Raw genomic sequence first — 23,684 nt, 5'->3', positions numbered from 1 at the left:
CTTTTTTCCTGAGTTTTACCGTAATCAACTCCCCCCAGAATTTCTGATCATTTGTCTGATAACTCCCCTTTTGTTAAAGGGGTTTTATTGCAAAGGAGGGTGAGGTTCCTTGACTCCACTCAGCCAGTTGAATAGCTTGGTGCCCTGGAGAAACCCATCCTTGATCCTCCCATCCTCTGCCTCTAGCAGTGTGTTCCCATCTCCTCCCTCATGCCAGGTTTGGCTCTTGGCTCACCTCCTGGCATGCTGAATGAGCTCACCGGAGCAGTGGGAAGCTGCGTTTGCTGCTGGCCTAGCAAGTTGTTTCAGCTCAGCAAGTGGACAGAAGATCCACATGGTGCAAGGGAAGTAGTTGGAGCTGGTGGCTTGGGGTGAGGGGGAAAAACGTGGCCATCCCTTTAGGAGGATGTGAGCTGTAAGATCACCCAGCTACCTGGTGAGACCTCAGCCTGTGAACCAGGGCACTGTGTGTGTCTAGAGGAGAAGGTGTGATAACAGAAATGTGCAACTGTGCCAATGTCACCATGAGCAGAAGGCTAAATATGCGCGCTTTTAATGAAAGCGCATCTATTTTTATAGAGAGGATTGCTGCAGTGGCCCTCAGAATGCGGAAAGGCCCCGGTTACTGTTTCTGACTTTTAAAATAGACAAATAAGCTTTGGAGAGAAGCTAACAAACAGGGCACAAAGAGAACACAGGAAAGAAACACAAGTGCCTGCTGATCTGCTGCTTTAAAAAAGGTGAATGAGATTCTGAGGGTGGGATCCAGTCTGCATAGCCAAGGCACTTGAGGTGCCCCTGGGTCTTAAATACTTATACAGCAGCTACCTAAAGTCACATTCTCTCTATGATCAATGAAGAGAGTCCCTCTGAAGGCCTCTAGGCATTGCGGTTAGGCAGGCCTAAGGATTTCCTCTTGGAAACCTTCAAAGGCACCTGCCTCTTTCAGTTGCACATGTAGGGATGGAGCTTACCCACTTGCTTTACGAGGATTGCTAAGGAGCTTAAGCTGGAGGGACTTGATACAATCTTGAGTGTCTTGGTTGGCCCACAGATGAGCGATGCCATGGATAAACACTGTCTATGTTTGAACAGCTGTAATGCAATTCCTATGCAGTGCTTTAAGGTGCCTCCTATACTTTCCACAGAAGAAAGCATGAAGCAGGTCTTTCATTTGAACAGCAGGAGCTGCAATTCACTTGAAGGGACTAGGATGGTCATTTTAGATTAAATGTAATTGAGGCACTGACTGTAGAAATGGAACACTGTACTCATTCAAAGTGTCATCCTTTTCAGTGCTGGGTTCTGCCGACAAGAAAAATGCATAGCCTTCTCCTTCTAAACAATTTAAGTTACAGGAAAATGTTTTAAAAATCACCCACTGTTGTTACTTGAAGGAATGTCTCGAAGGCCTGAGGGGCAGGTAGAGCTTAGGGGGATCAAAGTTGTTGGTGCCTGCAAGCACCGAAGGTGTAGTGAAGAATAATGGATGATCTTACAGGGGTATGATGTTGGACAAAGAATGAAAGAAAGACAGAATTGTAAAAGATTCAGTACCCATGTTTCTGGATTTAGCTATGCTAAATCTTTTAAGGATTATCTCCCACTGACTTGGCTGCCTCAGGGCATGCCAGTCACAAATTAGAGAACAGTAGTGCAATAATAAACTGAACATGCTGTAAATAATCAGCACAGGATACCTTTTAACTGTCACTTTTTCCAAGGACTGCAAAAATGCTAACAACAGTAGATTTTTAGAATAACATTTGAGGTTTTGTAACTTGGTAGCAATGAAGAAATATGCGTTAAGCCAACCTTTGTAGTAATTTTTAGCAAAGATTCCCTTGGTGTCATTCCTCACTATTTTATTGAAAAGAATAACTGTAATACCTGAGCTCCTGAATGTGTCCCTAGTAAAGCACATGTAAATTTACCTTGTTGCGATCTATTTTACATCTAGAGCCAATTTATCAACTGAGACTGTAACACTATCTGCTTGGCCACTATTGTGTAAGATTTAGGGAGACCATTACCATACTTAGACCAATAAAAACGTTCCAAAGTTAACCCAAGTTTACCTGCCAGGCATTCCAGTACTTTCTTTTATCTCTGTATCAGTAGCGGGTCAGCATTGCTTATCTCATTGTAAACTTCAGTCCATTGCTGGTACATGGACTCACAGAGGTTTCCTGTGCTCTACTGCTCTGCAACTCAACTCCTAAGTGCAAAAGGCTACTAAGTTAGTTTTTTGGTTCCTTTCTGCTTGGTATGGAGAATTCCTCTAAAGCATGGATCCTCTGAAGTGAGGAAGGGTAAAATGAAGAGACTTTGAGGTATGCGTAGTCAGGGATCACCAGGTTCCTCAAAAAAATAACAAATAGTTCAACATAGAAAGACAAGCAGCCACAAGAGTGTTGAAACAGGTACATCCCTTTTTTAGGTCTTTTCCACCCTATGCACCTCACATCCAATTTTCCCTTTCACTAAATTGCTCCACAAACTTTTCCTCTCCACAAATTTTGCACCTTTTGGTACCTCAGCAACTTGTGAAGGGTTTGAGATGCAGTATAACCATATCTTAAGAAACAGGTCTGTGAAACAGATACTTGGTTTGATCTTGGGTACCATGAGTACCTTTAACATAAAAAATAAGTCTATTAGATCTTGTGAATCCTTTAGAGTGGAAAGTATTTGCCAGCATGGGCTGGAAAAGCCAGGTAAAAGAAGGACATGCCTAGCTAGAACTGAGGTCTGTGCTGTCTTGGACAAGTAACGTTGTGCAACCATATCCTGACATTGTCCATTTTGAGGAACCCTGTCTACCTTGTATGTAAGCCTGGAGGATCCACTGCTCTTTCTGGCTGCTGGACAGCACAAGTAGTGTGAGAAGATCATGCATGCTTTGTGTATTGCTCCTTTTGTGTGCCGTGTAAGAACCCTTGATTGTTGTCAGAAACCCATGGCGTTATTGGAGAGAAACATGGGCCAAGGACCTTGAACGCATCCCCATGTTGAGTGAGTTCTGCAGTCATACTCAGGATTATACCTACCACACTGCTGACTTTCTGTTGGTTCTCCCTTTGGGTACTGGTTCAAGGTTGCTTTGAATAAAGCTGTTTTGTATATACTCTGCACTGTTTACTGAGGTCATTGACATGGGCATCAGCAGCTCCAGTTGGGGTGAGTGATGCTACTGCTGTGACCTGTCTGCTTCACTCCTCTGCTAGAGAATACTAATAGATGGCATGCACACACCTCAGGAGCTCCAGTGCAAAGTCCAGTCCAGAGCAATTTTTTAATATGCCACAAGAATATTTGCCCTTCAGTCAGAGATAATTCAGATAATGAGCAGCAGTGATTCAGCCATTCTACATTTGCTGCACTAATACCGCTCTGTACTGGAGCCTGAACTGTGACACCAGTGCTACTGTAACATTGGAAAACAGACAAGACCCGTGGAGCTTGAATCTGGTAGCTATTTGAACTATTCACTGCTTTTTTAGTCTCCAACCACCTATAGCTGCCAGAACTGCCACTTTTCCCTGCCTGCAATAGAAGAATATGCTGGGCTTTTCAGTTTGGAATTGATCTCAGTAATGCATGTATTTATGGGTCTGGGTTTTTTTGGAGTCATACCTTACTGTCAAACAACTTATCTTTGGAAAAAGTGTTGCAGTTAGTTTGGATGAGAGCCTAACACAGGGGAGAGCAGGTCTCCAAGAATGTCTCACCCCTCTCTTCCAGACACCTTGCTGAGTCACATCTGGTATGAAATGAGGAGCCCATGTCTCAGCCCTTATCTTCAAAGCTCTGCCTGGGCCACTGTCATTCTTTGAAGAAGATCTTTGCCCCGCTTCATCATGAATCATCGTCATCTACACTTAATAGGAACGATGTTACTGAACAATGGGGGATGAAAATTCAGGTGGGCAATAAACTGCCATGCTGACACTATGGATATAGGCATCACAAATGAGTCTGAGTGAATAGGCAACTTCTAAAACAGAGTACGAGTCTGAATCATGGTAGATAGATCTCCCTAAGGAATGTAGACCAGATTTGGTGAGTGGAGGATGGAAAGAAAATACATTCTCTCCCTCTTTCAGTGGCATTTCAGTGTGCTTCTTGCACATATCTGTTGATCCATCCACATATCAGTCTGCTCAAAGGTATACTTATCGTTTCTTCCAGGAGAAATCCGGAGCACAGTATTGCACAATCAGACATTTCTAGGGCATTTGCCATGTATCATATTCTATTGTCCGATACCTATAGTTGCTGTGATGGACATGGGGAGGTGGTAGTGTCAAAGAGGAGCTAATATGTTTTCTCAGCAGTTTGGAAATTACGTACCCAGAGACCTTACTTTTTGACATACCTTGTGGATGACATACTTGGAAATGACATACCTTTCGGTCTTACTTTTTTTGTAGTGCTGGAAGAAAATTCTTTCTTCCTTATAAGCCTCATGTAAAACAAAAATCTTCTACTTTGGTAAAGCCACATATGCCCTGGGAACTGTTCAGCTTAAAGTACATGTACATGGAAGTACACAGGATGGAAGATTACCTTGGGCACCACGTATTATATAATTTGCAAAGGCTAAAGGTATTATTTCTCTTTTGCTGTTTCTTACATGTCCTTCAGATTTTTCCCCATTTTGTATACAGTACACGAACTGTTTTCCATTTACGCTTTTATCTTTTGGTTTTCCTCCTTTAAGATCTTGTCTTCAATGCTGTCGGGAAACTGCTTTAAATGAAAGTGTGGAGTGATGTGGAATAGTTTTAATGAAAGCCAAAGGAATGTGAACTTAATCTTTTTCATAGGAAGTTTTGTTCTCTTCTGTCCTGTGCCCTGCTTAAACACATTGGCCTTTTTTGACCTTTTCCTTCATGAAGGTTAAGTGGGAAATATCTTGGCTGCAGCCTTTCCAGCTTAACCAGAAAGACTTTCCATAGTTCATGTTTACTTTCCCTGCTATGGGCATTCATCTTCCCTGAATCAAAATTGTTAAACTTGATTTTCAGAGACAAATTAATAGCTTGTGGCAATGATGATGAAGTGTCAAGCCTTCCTCTCTCATGTCTCCAGCTCTATTTTGCTAGTGATGATTTTGCCAGTCCTCTTGCTAGAGTTTAACAAATCTCAGGACCAAATCTCAGTTTGGTTATTGAGCTCCTCCCAAGCATCTTCTTTATTGGCATTAAGAACAAATTGAAAGGATTGATACTTTTGCAATTCATGAATACGGAGTGCATTGATTCTGCAAAAACCTAGAAATGTTGCCATGTTTTTCATCTCTATCTGGGCATCTTTTGTGCCTACTGTAACATACACAGAGTGAGACAGAATGCTCTCGGCTAGTGAGGGGGCTATTCCTGGTCCTTGATGTGCTCACTCCAAAATACTTTGGCAGTCTTCCTGTAAAAGAGTTTCAGAGATAGCAGGATCTATGTCCTCAGGACACTGCTGCTTTTAATGGAAAGGCTGTCATGTTCTTCAGTTGTCACACTCTTGAGAGAAGAGCTAGGTCTGAACCTCTCTCTTGCCCTCAGTCCCAGTAGTAACCATTGCAGAATTTTGCAGTTTGGGATGTCTCCATTTGTTATGCCACAGCAAACTGTGCTCCATGGAGCTTTGTTATGAGAGACACTACAATGTGCAGAGACAGTGTGAGAGCTGACTGTGTAGTGCAAGGAAAGAACCAGCCATTCTTTAACCTCTAATTTCATTTTGGTTTAGTTCTCAATCAAGCCACTTCTTGTCCCCACAAAACACAGTCGTATGATTAGCACTATGTTCTTCCATAAATAATGTGAATGGGGATGTTCAAGTAAATTCTTTATCCCTCTGTCAAGAATAAAGAAAGTCACCCTTTCCTGTGAAGAGAAGACACACTCAACCAGGCTCCTCACAAACATGTTAAACATTTCGTATACTCACAGAACGATCACTGGAAAATTCAGTTTGGAAGGGACCTCTGGAGGTCTCAGGTCCTGCTCAAACTAGGCTCAGCTATGAGATCAGATCCAGTTGCTCATGGCTTTATCCAGTTGGATTTTGAAAACCCCAGAAGATGAAGAGTGCACAATGTCTCAGACAACTTGTTCTGCTACTTGACTTTGTCACAGGGAAGAAGCTTGCTTTTATTTATATCCAGTTTGACTCTCTTTTGTTTCAGTTTAAGCCCATTACCTCTTGCACTCCTGCCATGCACTGCTGTCTCCTGATAGAGGCTGGCTCTATCTCCTTTATAACCTCATCACACTGGACAACTGCTGTGAGGTCCCGGCCAAAGCCAGCTCATCTCCAGGCAGAACAACCCCAGGTTCTCGCTGCAGGGCAAGTGCTCCATCCCTCGACTATCTTGATGGCCCTCCACTGAACTTGTTTGGGTTTATCATTGTTATTCTTCTACTGTGGGCCTCAAAAGTAGACACAGTACTCTAGGTGTCATCTAATGAGCTCTGAGCAAAGGGAGATGATCACCTCTCTCAATCTTCTTGATATGCGGCTGTTAATATAGCCCAGGATGCTGTTGGCTGTCTGCACCCTGGGGACTCTGCAGGCTCAGGTTCAGCTTGCTGTCAAACATGACCTCCAGGTCCTTCTCAGCAGAGCTGCTCCCCAGCCAGTCCATTCCCAGCCTGCATCATTGCAAGGGGCTCTTCCTTCCCAGATGCAGGACTTAGCATCTGTCCTTGCTGAATTCCATAAGGTTCCTGATGACCCATTGCTCCAGCCCACCTACGTCCCTCTGAATAGCAGCCTCTCAAGGAGATCCACTGCTCCCCCCAAATTGGGTGTTATCCTCAAACTTGATGATAGTTGCTTATTTTGCTTAAAACACTTGCCCTCAAGTTGTTATTTTCATTATTTTATTTTAAATTAAGTTTTATTCTTGATTTTTGTCCTGAGTTCTCAGTGTCTCTCAGTAAACTGGATATTTATAAAAAGCAGTATATTAAATCAACCCTCCCTTCCAGCTGGTAATTTGTTCCTGATGTATGCAGTTGTTCTTAACTCACCTTTAACTAGCTCTTCCGGTCACAGGGAGCTGCAAGACAAATATTTCCCCAAAATATGTTCACATGGGATGGTCCTCTTCCTGGTTTTGTCCAGGTCTGTCACAACAGACATCTTTAAGAAGATCTCCTTCAAAGAATCTCTTTCAAATTCAATGGGTTTCTGTGCAGCCCAACTAAACAGAGTGTTGAAGACTACTATTTAAAACATATAAGCTAAAACCATGCAAGATTTTTATTTTGAGTTTAGGCTTTATTTTCAGTTATGGATTTTTATTGCCTTTTTCAGAAGTTTGAGAGGGCTTTAAGTGAACTTTGTAAGTCCTGAAATAGATCAATTTCAAACAACTGCAGCCCACAGTCTGGAGCCCTGAAACAGCCTTTAAAATTTTGCATCTCTTATCATCAGTGATATTGTTTCCTCTGAGTTCCTTGCTGCTCTTTAGCAGCGCTGGCTATGCTGCCTTCCCTCATCTTCATGTTGCTTGAAGTTCCTCCTATAACTTCATTGTCAATTCTAGGTAGTGGTGGTTCTTATATGTCTCTGTAACTTTAGAACTGCTAATTAAAACAATCTAATTTTAGTCCAACATGCATATCTTATTGATGCATGTATTGTCCTTACAAAGTTATTTTAAAATTCTATTTGTTGCCAGATAAGGAGTTAACCAACAGAGCTGAAATTTATGAACTTAAAACATACAAAGTCCAAAGCCGCCCTAGTTTAGTGATTATTCTGAGTAATTTCATTTCCCAGTCAGCCTGTCTCATTTCTACCTGAGTTTGCTCATACCTGCCCTCTTAAAAAGTTCCCTGCTGTCTGAGCTTGAGAACTTTGTGAATGGCACTGAACAGTCAATTCATTCAATGCCAAGCATTTTATTAGGAACATGTCACTTCTACCTACCCCTGGTAGTATCCTAGGAAACATAATTTTGGGGCAAAATATCTGAATCACTTTTTTAGTGAGAAGGTTGTTTGGCATGTAAGAGAGGAGATCAGCTGCTGACTTGTATGTTATGCAAGTGATGTGACAACCTGCACCATTCAGCCTATTCCTGAAATTTTAGAGTGGAATATGTATTTCCTGAAGCTCAGTCCACATCTGAGCTAGCTTTGTTAGAGTTTCACAGTGTGAGGGAATAAGGAGAAAGAAACTTCCGTGGATTTTTATAGGGTTGGGGCAAAGGGGAAAACTTGTTTCTGATACTTATTTATAAGGTTTAGCATTGAAAATACTCAACCTAAACTTCAGTAACATTTACTTAAAACCTGGTTACTGTCCTGCTAGTTTCGACCTTTTAACTGAATTGAGTTCCTAGCAAGCATAGTCATAGTTTCTATCCACCTGCAAACATCTCTGAAACTAAGGGCCTGTCTACAATGGCATTTACTGACTTTTTAAATCATTGCAAACCCACTTGTATAGATGCATTGAAACTGGCTCAGCATTCCTCAAATAAATGTAACATTGGACCCCCACCAGCTTTGCAGCTGTGTGGTAAAGGTACTCCCATAGAACAGATGTGTGTGTGACCACCCTCATCTGGAGGATGTCTCTAATTTCTTTGTCAGTGCTCTGTCAACCACCAAAGCTTTGACCATATAATGGTTGAGCACCTCCTAGGACCTCCTCAAGAGAATGAGCTGTCTATTCCTGAGCAGGATAATTTAGATGCCCAAGCTCTGAGGAGGCAGAGGTTTCTTTCTTGCTAGCTAGTTAGGTCTACTCTTTGCTCAGCAGGGCGATGGGCCTGAAATGCCATCTTAGACTCCTCACTTGCAGGTTGGAGCCTCAACACGGATCTTTATTCTGCATTGATCCGTGATCTCTGATGCCTCGGAGGAATTTCAGAATCACTCCTCCCACCTGTTGCTCCGTTAATCTCCTGTAGATTAGAGGTCCCATTGCAAATAAAGCTGAATGTGCTCCATAGCATCTCCTCAACTACTCCAACCCATAGCTCTGCATCTTGATGTAAATTGAAGTAACCATTTTTAAATGGTAGTTAATATGCCGGGCTATAAACAAGAAGCACTCAGGAGCTCTCCCATTGGAACAGACCTCCCATTCTCCTGTCTCTGGTAGAGGGTCAGTTACCTTGGCCAGAGATGAGGGTATAGAAAATGTAACAGCTGGAAGAACGAGCTTCTTAAGTTAACAGAGTATGAATTTCCAAAACCATGCACCAGGGCCTTGAGTTTTACTGTTGTCTTGATACTGTGCTGTCCCGTACATCGTGATTTTAAGGGAAGACTGCTTATACCAATTTTCCGGCTTTTATGCTTCAGGAAAAGTTAACAATGTACAATACACAAGCTGAATGAAATAAAGTAGACCCAAGTTTTTTAAGATCTAAAATAGCTTTTATAACTAAGAGCTTTCAGTCCTTCATATTGCTGGAGAAACTCAAAAGATATTTGTTTTAAAAAAATCTCCTTGGAAGAGGAGACTTAATGTAGCTGAAGCTTTACTCTAATCTAATTTAGCTTTTGTGAGTATGACATGGAAAAAAATTGTGTTAGTAAGAACTAGTTCCACCATCATGTTTTAATAAGGGAAGTGAATATTTGTTGTGTGTGTGTGCGTGGGAGGCACAACAACAGAAGTAAATCCCTATATCCCTGGTGTTAGAATATTTCACTTAGTTTTCACTCTTTTGGACATATTTTACTTCAGGAATTGCCCATGATTTCAGTTCATGATAAGGACAACCATTAGTATAACAAATTACACAGATATGAGAAAAGCGGTGCAAACTATAGATCCCAGCGAATCCACAAGTACTTTTTTCTCCATCTTTAAGTCTGCTATGCAAATATGGTAATTTAATATTTCAACAAAAGAGGATTTTTTTTCCTGAGAAAAAAAATTTACTAGCATTCTGTATTATATAATATATTGAGGATGCAAAATGTCTCTGGTTAGACTGACAAGTCACCTTTTTGACTGATAACAATATATTCCAACGGATTACTAAAGTAGTGTTTCTGAAGAATAATGGTGTAATACATACAAATTCATCCCATAATTCCTTTAACCTCAGTAAATATATTGCAAATGTTTAGTGTCTATTGTGGTAACATAAAGCAGAAGTCTTAATTAGTCTAAACAAAACAAATACATAGGAGAGTTTTTAAGTGTGTTTCCAATTTCAGAAAAATTTCTTATAGATTTGCCTTTTTTTTTTTTTTTTGTCACATCTTGAATCAGACATGAACAAATGTGTTTGTATGTGTGTGTTTTCCCCAAAGGACTGAGAATAATGTTGTGTGAGAATTATCTTTTCCATTCACAGTCATGCTGCTATTTGGTCACATTTCAATCCACTGGAAGGTAGGGGGAATTGAAAGCACAACAGAACTGCTTAAATGAGTTCAAACGTCAATGGTGCTGCAACCCTCAACAGAAGGCAGAGCTCAGTTGTGTCTATGGAATGGTTCCACATTTCTCAAAAAAAAAGAAATTAAAAGAAGCATTGACATTAACAAGATAAGACAAAAAGATTTATAATTATTTTCATTTCTTTTTCAAGTAAACTTGTGCATTCTCAGAATAAGTTTCCAGCAAGTACTCTTCCTTGCCTCCTTCCTTGCCTTCACATGTTTCACTTTCCTAAATTGCTCCTTAAATATTTAAATTAAGGTCATCTTGCTTTTTGATTCATTGATTGTAGTGACACTGCTCTTTATGTTCAGAAGGCGATAAGGAGTAGTCAGGTTTCAAGTCACAGTGACTTTGTTATTTTAAGTGCTGAAATATAGGAAAAGCTTGCTTTATTAACCCCCTGAGTTATTTTTCTGTCTGAAGCAACCTCGTCTGTAGTTTATGTTTCTCGCTAAACAAAAGGCTGTATTTGGCTGCTGAAAAAACAAATCTGCCAGAACAGCAAGGCAAAGGGAGATGCTGATATTTTATCAACTAAGAAAGCACACACATAATTGGGGGCTCATTAACCCTCATCAAGTCACATCTAAGAAATTTTCTGCTCCACCTCCCCCTTCATGTATTTTGAGTATCAGTTAACATTTTAAGTCTCTTTTGGGGCTGCTAGAGTCTCCCAAATACCTAAACTGAGATAGATATCCTTTTAAATGCAAATTGTTTATTTTCTCCCATAGTTGCATAGCAGAAACACAGGAATACCTTACACCCTGAGGAGTTATAATAGTTTGTATAAAAGTCGTTTTTGAGGAATAAATGCCTGTCAGGTTCAATCTATTTCAAGAAGATTCTGCCACCTTTTTGCTGTTTCTAAGATCAGTCATATTTGCTTCCACTTTCCTCAGTGATTAATTCCACTGGAATAATGATAATGGGAATATCCCCCAAGCCCACACATCCATTCAGTATCAGTACACTTACCAAATAAAATCTTTTGGTTAAATCAAAGTAGGAATAATTGCAAGTTAAATGTAAAGTGACTTGCTATGTCAGAGCTGAATTGAATCTTTTCTCTTATTTTAGAATATTTATATTATTTATATTACCTACTACTTTGGCTTTATTGTATTTTTACTTCACTTCACTTAATGGTCAAATTTTTGGTTTGGCTTTCTACTTGTAATTTAGAAAGCAGAATTTGCCCTTTGTTCTTTTGAAGTGTAAGAGTTGTGTCCAGTTTTGTCAGTAGCTAGCTAACTAAGCACTTGGGAGCAGACTTGAATCCAGTGCATTTTTACAATGTAGCAAAATACATTCATGTGTCCGGCTAACACATTTTTCCAAATGGAGGATCAAATACTATGGCAATTTTCTAGTCATACCCACCAAAATCATGATAAAAAATTAAATGAGCAGAGTCTGTTGTCTCAGGAAAAAAGATGTATATAGATTAGTTTTGTTTAATTTAAGAGTTTTGCTCATGAATGTTAAAAGCAGTATTTCACACTTCAAAAAGGTGACACCAAGAAGTTTTCTCCTGCACTGTTTCACCCAGAAGTGGGAGGCAGGGGTCATTTTATGGCTGGTGCTCAATTGCCCCTTGCATGTCCAGTATATTGATGATGGAAGTTCTTTTAGCAAGGGATCTTTAGCAGTAAGTGATAAGAAGCCCTTTAGAAATTACTGTACTGAGATAATCCCACTAAGTTAGGAATATCTAGAAGCATATGAGACCAGTTTTAACCATCACTGTTTTGCAAATAGAAATAGATGTTTTATTGATCTGCATAGGCTGATCCATTGTTTTTTTAAACAATAGATGTTTCCATTGTTATGGCAATACTGCTGCATGAGTGGTGAAGTCAGTAATGTTCATAAGTTGCTGGCATTTGGTGCGTTTTTACTACTCTGTCTTCTGAATCTATTATGAGCAAGGCTAGACGGCACGATAACAGTGCCAGGCAGTGGGAGAGCTCTGTGTATGCTGGAGGTCCCTTATGTATCAATAATGGAGCTGCAGTTCTGAGAAATATTAGGATATATCCTTATTCAGAAATACTTCTTACAGTGCCTACTGAAGGCAATGAGAAATACATGGCCAGGGGAGAATCGGACACTTATGTAAATTGTGGTTGCTCAGACTGCTCTGCAATCATTCCTATAGATGGTCCAGCAAAAAAGTATTGGATAACTGGAACTGGATTCTCTTGTCCATCTATTGGCATTTGTGAAGTCAGCCACCAAAATGTTTTCCAGGTCATTCTGTTTTCAGTGAGCTACAACTGCAATCATTGTGCACTTGTAACTTGTGTAGAGAACATTTAAACCCTGGAAATGCAGAAGCACTTTTATGCACACAGAAATCACTGAGTTCTCCACTGGAATAAAGTTGTTTCTGGGTGAAATGGGAAGCTGCTGCATAAGGACATTCTTTATACAGCGTTGGTCTGAGGAAGTAATGAACATGTCTCTGGCTGAGTCTGTAGAAAGATGTGGGTCTAGTATTTTCCTGTTTTCTGAAAGACCTCCCTTCTGGCATGAAACTGAGTATGTAAATTCAGGACTGACTCAGAGATGGAGTGAATCACACATAACACTCCCCACAGTCCCTCGGGTCTTCCTTGGAGGCTTTGTGACTGTGTTTCTTTTGTGAGCTTAAATAAGATCATTGCAGCCCCAGGACATGGTAACAGTCATGTATTACCACTTCTGGAATGATTCGGAAAACTCTTTATCACCAACATGTCCCAACTATGGAAAAAGTCTTGCACATAGTAAACCCTCCTCTGTTTTATTGGTTATCTGTGTAATATAGGAAGGATTTCTCTCACTGTCACACATACACCTACACTCCCCAAAATTCCCAAACAATATTCCATGCAGCAGTATCTAAATGCCTGCTGTTCAAAGGCAGAACAGTAAATACTAATCTTGCATTACAGCATTCTGTAAGCCTTTCTCATCATGGGACGCTGTTAAGTCTCCATCTGTACCACAGGTTGGAAATGTGTTGTGGCAAGGTTCCTAACTAAGGCTGTATTCAGAATTTAGATAGTAAATAGTGCACAGATACCTGAAGAAAAAAAATGAAAACGCTCCTGGAATTTCTTTAAACACAGCAGCATTTAAAGAAAATAATGGGTCCTTTTTCCATAGAATATAATTATGGCATAACATCCTCTCTGATGTTAAGTCATAATGAACTCGTTTGTGCACCTACTGGAAAGTATTGTATTTTCATACGCTCATGAATGTGGAAAACAGGGATCTGGAAACCTTGACAATGGTAGCTACCATCTCCATGTGTCTTTTTCTTCTCCGTAATGGACTAGTTCAATGCCCACTAAAGTAAATGGAAAGATTCCTGTTGATTCCAGTGCTATTGGATTCATTCTTCTGTGTATCATCCAATGGCTTATTTCATCGTCACTCTGCTTCATCATCTGATATTGGTACCCTTTCGTATGTGTAGATAAAGAGGTTCCTAAAGCCAATGTTTCCCTTCGGTTGGTGCTATTGGATGATTCTTGATTTTGCCTTATCACATGTACTTGAAACTAGCATCTTAAGTGCAGTGGTGAGCAAGAAGGAAGAAGTAAAAAATCATGGATCTCTTGCAATGAAAGAGGAGATATTTTAAACAGGGGAAAAAAAAGAGCTTTTGTTGTACACATGCAGTCAGCTTATTGATTGTGAACAGGGATGATTTGAGGATTGTTTTTTAAGCATCTTCCCCCTGTTTAATTTGCTGTTCTAACCATTGTTTTCTTAATTAGCTTATTTTCATCTTGATAATTTGTTTTATTTTCTTTGCTATTACATTCTTGGCCATTAGAAAACACTTTCCTTCCAAAAGTTCTTTGCCCAATTTGTTTCCCATAACAACAACAATAATAGGAAAAAAATAGTCTTTTTTATAGCAAATCAAGGGCCACAATCCATCCTTTGGTACTTACATGCAGTTACCCTTTCAATGGGATTTGCACTCATGTAGCTGAGGCTAAAAACCTGGCCTTGCAGCGCAGCCCACCCCTCCACGTAACTACAGCAAGTAACTGTAACAAAACATAGTAAGACTTCATTTATGTTTCAAAATTGAGGGAATAATTTGATTAATCATCTTCTAGTGTTTGCATACCTATTCCTTCTTCACATCCTCTCGTACTGTGGCTGATGATAGCTAATCTTTCATTGCATCATGTGCTTGAAACTTAGTCTAGTGGAAAAACCATGTCAGTTGTGACTTCTTGGCCTTTCATTATATCACAGATTTTGCTGGGGGAAAAACTTGCTGTAACACTACTGTGCATTCAACCAGCTCCTGTGGGAAGGGGCCTGGTGCACTCACCCATCCCTAGTGCTGGTCACCTAGGAGTTATTGCACTCAGAAGGTCGGCAGGGCATTGCTGGCTCCTGTGATGTGGAGGGCTTATGAGACCATTGGGACAGATAAGTTGTGTTGAGTGTGATTGACTGTGAGAGTGCTTTTTTTAATTCCTAGCCTCTTGGCCCAAGCAATATACATGCCCAAGAGTGCTGAAGGTATCCAGAGAGAAAGGCAAGTCTTCATTAGTTGCCCATAACTTTACGTGACATTAATGGTGAGCAAAAAGGTTCAATGGTAGCTAGTGAGAATCACAAAGAAACCCTTCAGTCTGATTATCTTAGCCATTACAGCATTGATAAAAAATTGGAATCTGATCAACAAAAAATAAATTATTAAAAGCTGGAGAGACCAATCTCTCAAAGAAAGAAAGCCAAAACCACATATTAGGTAATACAATAATAATATTATTTTGCACGTCTCCAATTATTTCATACCTACGTATTTTTGTTGTACATTAAGAGTGTTCAATCTAGACTCTGGGCTTACATTTTCAAGGTGAAATCCCAGAAGACCTATTGGTTTTCACAGCCACTACTAACTTGAAAACCTAACAGCACATTGGTTTGTTTTTTGATTTATTAGGAAGCAGGCTTAACTGAACTTACTGGCCGGAATCTAAATAAGTCTTGCTGGATTTCTGCTTTGCACCTGCAGAAGCAGCTTTAGAGAGCTACTGCCCTCTGTAGATACAGTACACTATCAGTATAACCTTCTCAAGAAAAGAATTAAAGAAGAAAGAGAATTGTTGATAAATGAAGAAAATTGCAGTAGCAATGTACTTTGCTGTAACCTTTCCCTGCTGAAATTAGAGGCAATGGTCCCAGTGAGGCTTATGGGACAGCTCAAAAAAACATTACTCTATGCAATGTCTTTCTTATTGTGCTGGGATACATTCCTAGAAATAATGTCTAGATAAATGCAATTGATTTGTTTGGTTTTTTTCTTTAAAAATATTATTAAATTTATTGCTTAGAAATTGTTATAACTTTCTATTGGTTTATTTATTACAGCAAAAAAAAAAGACTGAACGGAGGAAGAGTGGAAAAATAATGACAACTTTTCTTTCTTGCATAAGAAAAAGGTAAGATTTAGAGGACCATAATATTGCAAGTACTTATTTATAACATAATAATAACTATGAGGTAATTTGTTAAGTTCCCAAATACTGGCAGCTTTTTGTTTAAACTTATTCAGACCTTCACAGTCTTGGCCACCTAAAAGCCAGTGATTTAAAATTCACAATCCTTTCTGATTAACTGAGACAATGAGTCCACTGCCAGGCACTGTATATGCCACTGTATTGACCTGTTCTGCATTAGAGAAGCAAAGGTTACATTTAATTTTGTAGCAAAATATTAGGGTTGTATGTATTTCAGGTTCCTTGATTTACACTATCTCCACTTTGGGTTTGTTGAAGGGAGGGTTCATTCTTTTTTTTTTCCTCCCACTCCATCCCTTGGAAGCTATAAATGCCCCAATTCTTCCTGGGATTTCTTTTTTTTTTGGGTCCCAGGTACCCAGCTGTGCATGAAATAATGCTCCCCATATGTGTTCATTGTTCCAGTTGCTGGTGTCTGTGCAAGTCACCAGAGTTTTCCTAATAAGGTTGGGTTTGACCTTTCAGAAGTTCTCAAATGAAGAATCTAACTGCATTCATTATCCTCAAAACAGATAGACTTCCTTGCCACTGCCCTTATAAAACAGCTGTAAGAAACAGTAAAGCATGCTTGTTCCAAAACCAAAGTCAAACCCCAGAACTGCTCAAGAGTGCGTAAGCATTAGACAGCCAGGCTTTGGCTGGCCCTTCCAGGAGGGTGGTGCACCAGATGGAGAAAGAGCCCGAAGAAGGGGAGCAGACAGACTGACAGAGAAAGAGACTTCACAACAGAAGAAACTAAAGCCTAGAGAGAGGCCTTTTCGACTGGCAGGCTGGCTTATGCAGGAAAACCCTGTCTGGTGGTTTTAGTGTGCCCATGTCCGAGGTGAGGGTTTCATGATGTACGTGCTGACTGGTGGGGTGGTGGCCCTCAGTTCTGCTCCTTTCTTGTGACAGCACTGGCAGTGGTGTCATTAGAATCCATTGAAATCCATCCATTAGAATCTGAGGCTGGAGATGTAAAAATTTTGTTAGCCAAACAGTAAGACTATGCTTAAGTTGAAGATATACATTTCTGTTAAATTTGATAGAGCTTTCCCACAGAGAATACAAAAGGAAAGCACTTTCATTTGATTTTGACATCTCAATAAAATATAGCTTATCATTTCTGTACAGTTATTTTACAATAGTAGAAATTCTTCTTTTTTTTTTTTTTTTTTTCCCTTCATGTAGAAGAACATCTGCCATAAGTTTTCTCGGCTGTATTAAGGCACTGAAAAAGTAGGTACACATTGATAGGTACTTTAATAATGTACAAAACACAAGGAAGTCAGGATCTTTAAAAATTAATGTATGCTCTGTAATGTTTCAATTATTTTAACTATGGCAGCTTGCTGACTTGTAAGCAAGGTAATTAGAGATGGATAAACTTGGATCTGCAGGGCAATTCGGTAAAGTAAATAGGAATGAATACGTTTAATTTTGCAAACAAATTCTAAATCCAGTATGAACAGAGCTTGTGTTAAAACTGAAATGTGTGATTCCTAGCAGCTGTAAGTATTAATGTGTTTTCCTCTTTTTGCAGGTTTTGCCTATTATAAATTCACTGAGCAAGACATACAGACTTCTGTCCAATGCTAAGAAAATTAACCAAGGCACATTAACTGCAGGAACTCTTCAAAGGTACAAAAATAAAATGCTTATTCAGTAATTAATTAAACCAAACAAGCCATCAGCATGTGCTACATAGCCTAAGTATTACGTCAGGTCAATAATTAAACTGTAGTAAATCTTCTGGAGGTTCTATCCTGCCAAACTTTAAAGGCTCAAGACTAACCCAAGGACCCTTAACATTTTAGTGAGCCAGTAAATGATTACACAGAGAGCTTTGCAATCCAAAGTTTGCTGCTATTAACTTTCTAATTTTTAAGACATCCAGAAATTGTATGTTTTGTGGTTATTGAATAATATCCTGTGAACAAAATGTGTGCCTTTCTTGAGCCTCAGAAAAGGAATATTTTATAGGCTTGAGTTATGTTAAGATAAAAGTGCACTTTTCCTGCAGGGAAAGATATACATTAAGCAAAAAGTAATGGTTTGGAATTTTTCCTTGTTTATGTGAACATGACGATTATGAAAACTTGAAGCTAATCTCACTGTATGCAGCTGGTCATGGTAAAGAAAAGCACTATGCAAGCTGTCTTATGTGACTCTGCCAAAGCAATTCCAAAAGATCTGCACTAGTTATATGCTTTCAAGGCCTGGCTGACTTTTAGGTGGAATTAGGAGGTCACAGTAAGTTGTGTGGTGACCTTGTGATGTGGGAATTATGGCACTAGGCTGAGTATCAAATCGTATGTCTCAACAAATAAAAATATAAAGCCACATGACAGAGCACAGAGCAGGAAGCTTGAAATGCTCTGAGATTCATTTTTTCCCTCACCTATATCAAATTATATCACCTCATTTACATAAAATATTTCTGGTTAAACAATTTGCAGACGCATGTGATTTAATAGCAGGTATATATGTGGCAGAGATAAATTTGGATTTAAAATTAAGTCATTACTAGCAATGAAAGACAGCTGGTATACATCAAGTTTATTTCACGTGCAAGTCTTTGTATGGAATTTTGTTTGGAACTAGTTACTATTTGACATGTTAGCTCATAGTTTATTTTAATTACAGAATATTTAAATTACCAGATCTTCAGATAACGTTTTGTAACAATTAGAATGAATATAAGATTATTCAATCTGCTTTATTTTCCCTCCAGATGCATAGCTTTATATTGGTCCCATATGAAGCACATATTGTTTGTTTGCATATCAGGATATCCAGACTGTCCTATACCATCGATCTAGTCATTATCTCCAGTTCCATCTTAATGTTCTCTCCCAGCTTCATCTAAATTTTTCCTAGGTTTATCTATAGGTTTATCTATATTTTTCCTAGGTTGCTCTTAAAGAGGTTAACTAGCGTAGGGCCAAGAAAACGCATGCCTTAGATTTCCACGGAAGTGGAAGTTCTGAAATAACATGATTTAGATGAGTGATCTTGCTTTTGTTGAAGAGAATGAATTGGATTATTATTTGCAGTACCTTCCAGTTCTATTCAATGAAATTACAAGTGATCATTTTGGTGATGTTCCCAGTCTACCAAAGGCAGGAAACACAAATAATCTTATGAAGGACTTCATATTGGAAGATTTCCAAGAAATTTTTGCAGACCCAAAGGTTAATATTTTTTTAAAAAAACTTGGACATTGTTTATCTAACCTGAAACTTTAGAGGTTCACTCTTCATTGACTACATCATCTGCTGTTGTAGAGACATTTCTCAAGAAAAATTTATAAACATACTTTTTCTCTACAGTTTTAGGGTCATGGTATCTCATACAATGAAACTATAACTGTGAAGTATGCATAAATGTAATTAATATTTGTCAGTATTAGGAATGCCTTCAGAATATTTATTATGAAATAAAGTGTTATCACTTGCACCATGGATAAAATAGTTGGAAAGTTCCAAGACAAATGAAAAGGCAGCTTTTTGACCCGGAGCTTAAAAATCATGTCTCGTATGTATATAATCTATTAATGACACTCTCAGTGCAAAGACTTTCCTGGCACATTATCCGCTGACATTCCAAAAGCCAACTTCAGTTAATTAAGTCAAATACAACTTAACCCTTAAGGTCAGGCTTTTTAGAAATGTAGTTTCATTACTGCATACATACATATCCCAGTCCCAGTTCCAAACAGGCTTTTGGATCCCAGTTTATTTTTGGGAAGTGTAAGAGTTGTAAAACCCATTTCACTTCATCTGAAATGAGCATGATCTTGAAACAAGAACCAGAGAGGCTTGCATTATAGCATTTCACTCCAGGTTACAGGGCTTAGGAGAGTGAATCTGCATGAGGGATCTATAGGTCAAGAGTACTGGGCTGACCAGTGGGGTCTCCAAGCAAGAAACCTGGGTGAAGATGGTCAGATGGGTCTCACAGAATAACTTGGAAAATCCCAACAGACTGTTAGGAGAGGCTGGGAAGCTGAGGAACAGAGACATACAGCAAATGCAAGTAACATTTTTTTACAGTTCACCACGTCACCGTTCATTTTACTGTATGCACAAAGAGGGCACAGTCACTGGTCTATCAGCAGAAGGTATTGCTGACAGTCCTGCTAGAAGGCGTACAGCAGAACTACGATCTTTTTGTAGGGTTCCTCTTTCTGTGCTGTGATATTTCATTGTTATTAGTTGTCTACACAGGATGCAGCCAAGTCATGCTGAATCTGTAATCAGGCAGCCTGCCTCTAGCCAGGATCTTGTCAAGCGTTTTCATCTCCTTGTCTAGAGGTTTTTTCTTTCTCTCCTGCTAAAAGGTCACAAGGAAATACCTATCAAAAATAGGGAAGTCCCATGGGAAAAATCCTCTAACACAGAGGTACATCTCTGTGTTGCATACACACATGCATGTTCCAACACACACCCACACAAAGATTATCTGCGAAGAAGCATGTGCTAAACTATTTGTTTCTGCATCCCTCCCAAGTGATCTCTGCCATCAGTGACCTTAATTCTATCTCATTAGTATATTCCACTTTTGGAAACAAAACTGATTCATTCTCAACTCTTTTTTCCTCTCATGCTGTCAAGCTTCTGGTTTTGGAAAAGAGGATTACATAGAAGGGGATTATTAGCTGAAAGATAAGGGGGTTTCCCCCTAAATGCATTAGGGTAAATGGCTTTTAACTACAATAGATATAGCTGATAAAATGAGATATTCCAAGGAGACACAACTTTGCCCTTTCATTTCCTCTCTATTTTGTGACTTTCTTGCCCACAATGCATTTCTGATCTGACCTGGTAAACAAGTGCCCTTTCCATTTGGTTTTCTTTTAAATCACCCTCTCATACATAAACCTTTTTAATGTTTTTCTATGTACGCTGTTGACTAAGATCCAGAGGGAGTTTTTTACAGCCTGTCAATACAGTAGAAACTCTGTGACCTTGGAGTTTTCCCTTTAGAAGCTGTGAAAGTGAAGATTCTGGGATTCACTTTTAGTATATCCATAACCTACCACATGTCACTTCTACGAAGCAACAGGCACTTGTTTGCCTTTGTGGCTGCTCATCCCTATTAAATTAGTTCACACCAGTAGAGCTCCAAAGAGGAGGGATGAGGTTTTTCTCCTTCGTTTCCTCCTGCTACTTAGTGGAAGGGGTTCTCAGCTGCTGATTAGGTTGCTTCATTGGTTTTCTTACCGGCATGTTTCTCCACACTGCATGCCTTACTGAGGAACAGGGGGTCAGCAGTTTGGTGGGCACTATGCTGAGAGTATGCTCAGGAAAAGAGAGATGGGCAAGAGAAAAACAGATCCGAAAAACTTTCTTCCCAGCCTATACCGGGCTGAAGGCAGGAACTTTTGTATAAGTTTATTCTTGAGATCTCAAGATCAAGCTTTCAAAATGTCAGTCTCTGGAAGTATTTATTAACCTTTTCCCACATTTAGGTGGTGGTTTTTTCCTGTAAGAGCAAAGTCACTTCTTTCCCATCCAGTATTAGTCGTATCACCATGCCTTAGTGGAGAGCTGGTGCTATGCAAGGGCATCAAAATAAGACATACATACTCTGATAAAAATACTTGTAATATTTCATGTAAGGAATGTTTTTAAAGTGGATTTTGTAAAAGAACTGTATATGTCATTATTTCCTCTACCCCTTCCAAATATTTCCGTTCAGATGGATGTTTAAGAAGAATGGAGATTTTTTTCAGCCACATACTTCTACTGCCAGTAACTTGATCCAGAAGTATCTCACTGTTTTTCTTGCAAAACTGCAAAATGTCTTTATTAGGAAGTAGACCTATAGCATCATTAAGATTGTAATGATATAGTCAGGGAACGGGAAAAAAGAATATGAAAAAGAAAACTCTTTTCTGGCTCTATATATTAAGACCAGAATGACAAAAGAGAACAGCTAAAGCAAAACCATACAAACAAACAGAACTGCCTAATGTGACATCAGTGGTGAGATACAGTAATATTAAAACTGTAAATGCTTTTTGAGTGAAGTATATGGATAAGATTAACATTTCTTCACAGAGGACTTTTTTGGTCATCTAGAAAAAAATGACATATCTGCAACTGCTTAAATCTACTTGCAGTGAGAAAAGCACTTGGACATGTGTTTATATATGTATATGTGCTATTGACATAGCAATGAAGCAGCGTACTGACTCGGGGCCAAGAAACACTAATGGGAAAACTTTCCAGCGTTTGTTGTTGCCTTGCAGATTTACAGATCTAAGACAACATTTCTTTGCTCATTGTTGCCTCAAGTTGTAATCATTTTCCCTACCACCTCCTCAATCTGCTCCCAGAAGGAATAAGAAAATGGCCTATTATCTGTGTCACATGAAGGCCTGGTAGGTTTTGGTCTTGACAAGCAACCAGATTATGTACCAGTGAAGTGCAGGCTCTCACCTAAAGAAAAGCTGAGAGTGAGGATATTACTTCTGGGGAAGAATTCAACCACGTCTTACACTTTATTCCTCACATGGAAGAAAAATGCATGGGTTTCCAGCCAGTTTTGCAGTTCTTAATATCTAGGAGTTTGTACAGACAAGAGATGAGGTGTACATGAGAGATTCTCTGTGGAAGTCATCACCCCCTTCTCAGCTCCTTTGGTGCTACCCTGCAGTGAGAAAGCTGGTGCACTAGTTAGTTGATTAACCTGGTATTTAGAGGAATTTATTCTCACCTCCTAGCTCCAGTCAAGACTTCCTGTACGACAGTGCTACAGTCAGTGCCACAGGGAAAACATTGCTTCACCATCTCACAGGAGAGCTGTGGAAACAGATACGTTTAAGATTGCGGAGTGCTTGGATAACGCAGTAATGGGACGCTCATAAACGCCATAGAGAAATCCCAGGCTTCACGGCTCCGCAGCTGTGTATCACAGTGGGCATGTTTATCTCTAGGAACTGATCCTGGAAGCTGCAGGCCACGCCAGTTCCCACTGAAGGTGTTCTCAGACCCCTCGGTGATCAGGTCCGGAGCTTCTATGGGTTTTGAAATCCTGTGAGATGTAAATTAAGATGACTAAGGCAATAAAATATAACCACTGATTAACAAAGCAGGTCTTTATAGCCATTAATTCTATATTTATAAATAGCTGGAGACATGACTGAGTGACGATGTTCAACCATGCAACTAATTGAAAGCAAATAAAGATATGATGACACAGTAATTGTAACTGAAATGAAAACATTCTTCACCAGCGTTTTTAGATTCTTATACACACATTAACTTTTTCTTTTAGGTAGGAGGCCTTCCCCACAACTTTTCATAATTTAAATAGTACCAAATTAAACCATCATGTACACTGTGTGTTCCTGAGTATTTAAAACTATGCATAACTATTGAAATAATCCAGAATACCATAAGACAACAAAAGAATACAGTTTTTCTATGGAAACTTGGACTTTAAATTTAGGTTGTGATTTAGATAAATTTGTAAATATCCCAACTAGTGGCCATGATGCCATGGAAGTGGTGAACTGTGTTTGCAGGGCCTCATGCTTAGGTTACACTTAATATTCTAGAAGGATTATATTCTGTGATGCTCAGAACAAACAGTGGATGGCCTTTACACCTCAAGGTACTCAGCTGAATCATGATGAATTTTTAGCCTTATGAAAGAAAAGAAGTATTTTGAGAATATTTTGGGGTGGTGGTGGTGATATTTACCTTTTTCCCATGATTTCCCTTCTAGTCGCTAGCA

At 39.3% G+C, this 23,684-nt stretch overlaps 1 protein-coding gene across 9 annotated transcripts in view; it reads left to right on the top strand.

Moving 5' to 3' along the window:
* Positions 1–23,684, top strand: part of SULF1 (sulfatase 1) — a 124,617-nt gene that overhangs the window by 6,169 nt on the left and 94,764 nt on the right. For 4 of the 9 annotated variants that reach the window (XM_072852366.1, XM_072852365.1, XM_072852373.1 and 1 more), the window contains 2 exons: positions 15,811–15,881; positions 17,482–17,579. The gene's annotated coding sequence lies outside the window, so the exon portion shown is untranslated. Of the gene's footprint in view, positions 1–15,810; positions 15,882–16,471; positions 16,783–17,129; positions 17,178–17,481; positions 17,580–23,684 lie in introns of all 9 variants that reach the window. The other 5 variants (XM_072852372.1, XM_072852369.1, XM_072852371.1 and 2 more) reach the window with 3 other exon arrangements.

This window comes from Ciconia boyciana, chromosome 2, assembly GCF_034638445.1.
Source record: "Ciconia boyciana chromosome 2, ASM3463844v1, whole genome shotgun sequence".
Lineage (NCBI taxonomy): Eukaryota > Metazoa > Chordata > Aves > Ciconiiformes > Ciconiidae > Ciconia > Ciconia boyciana.
The sequence above is the reverse complement of the archived record's forward strand: the minus strand, read 5'-3'. Positions and strand labels throughout refer to the sequence as shown.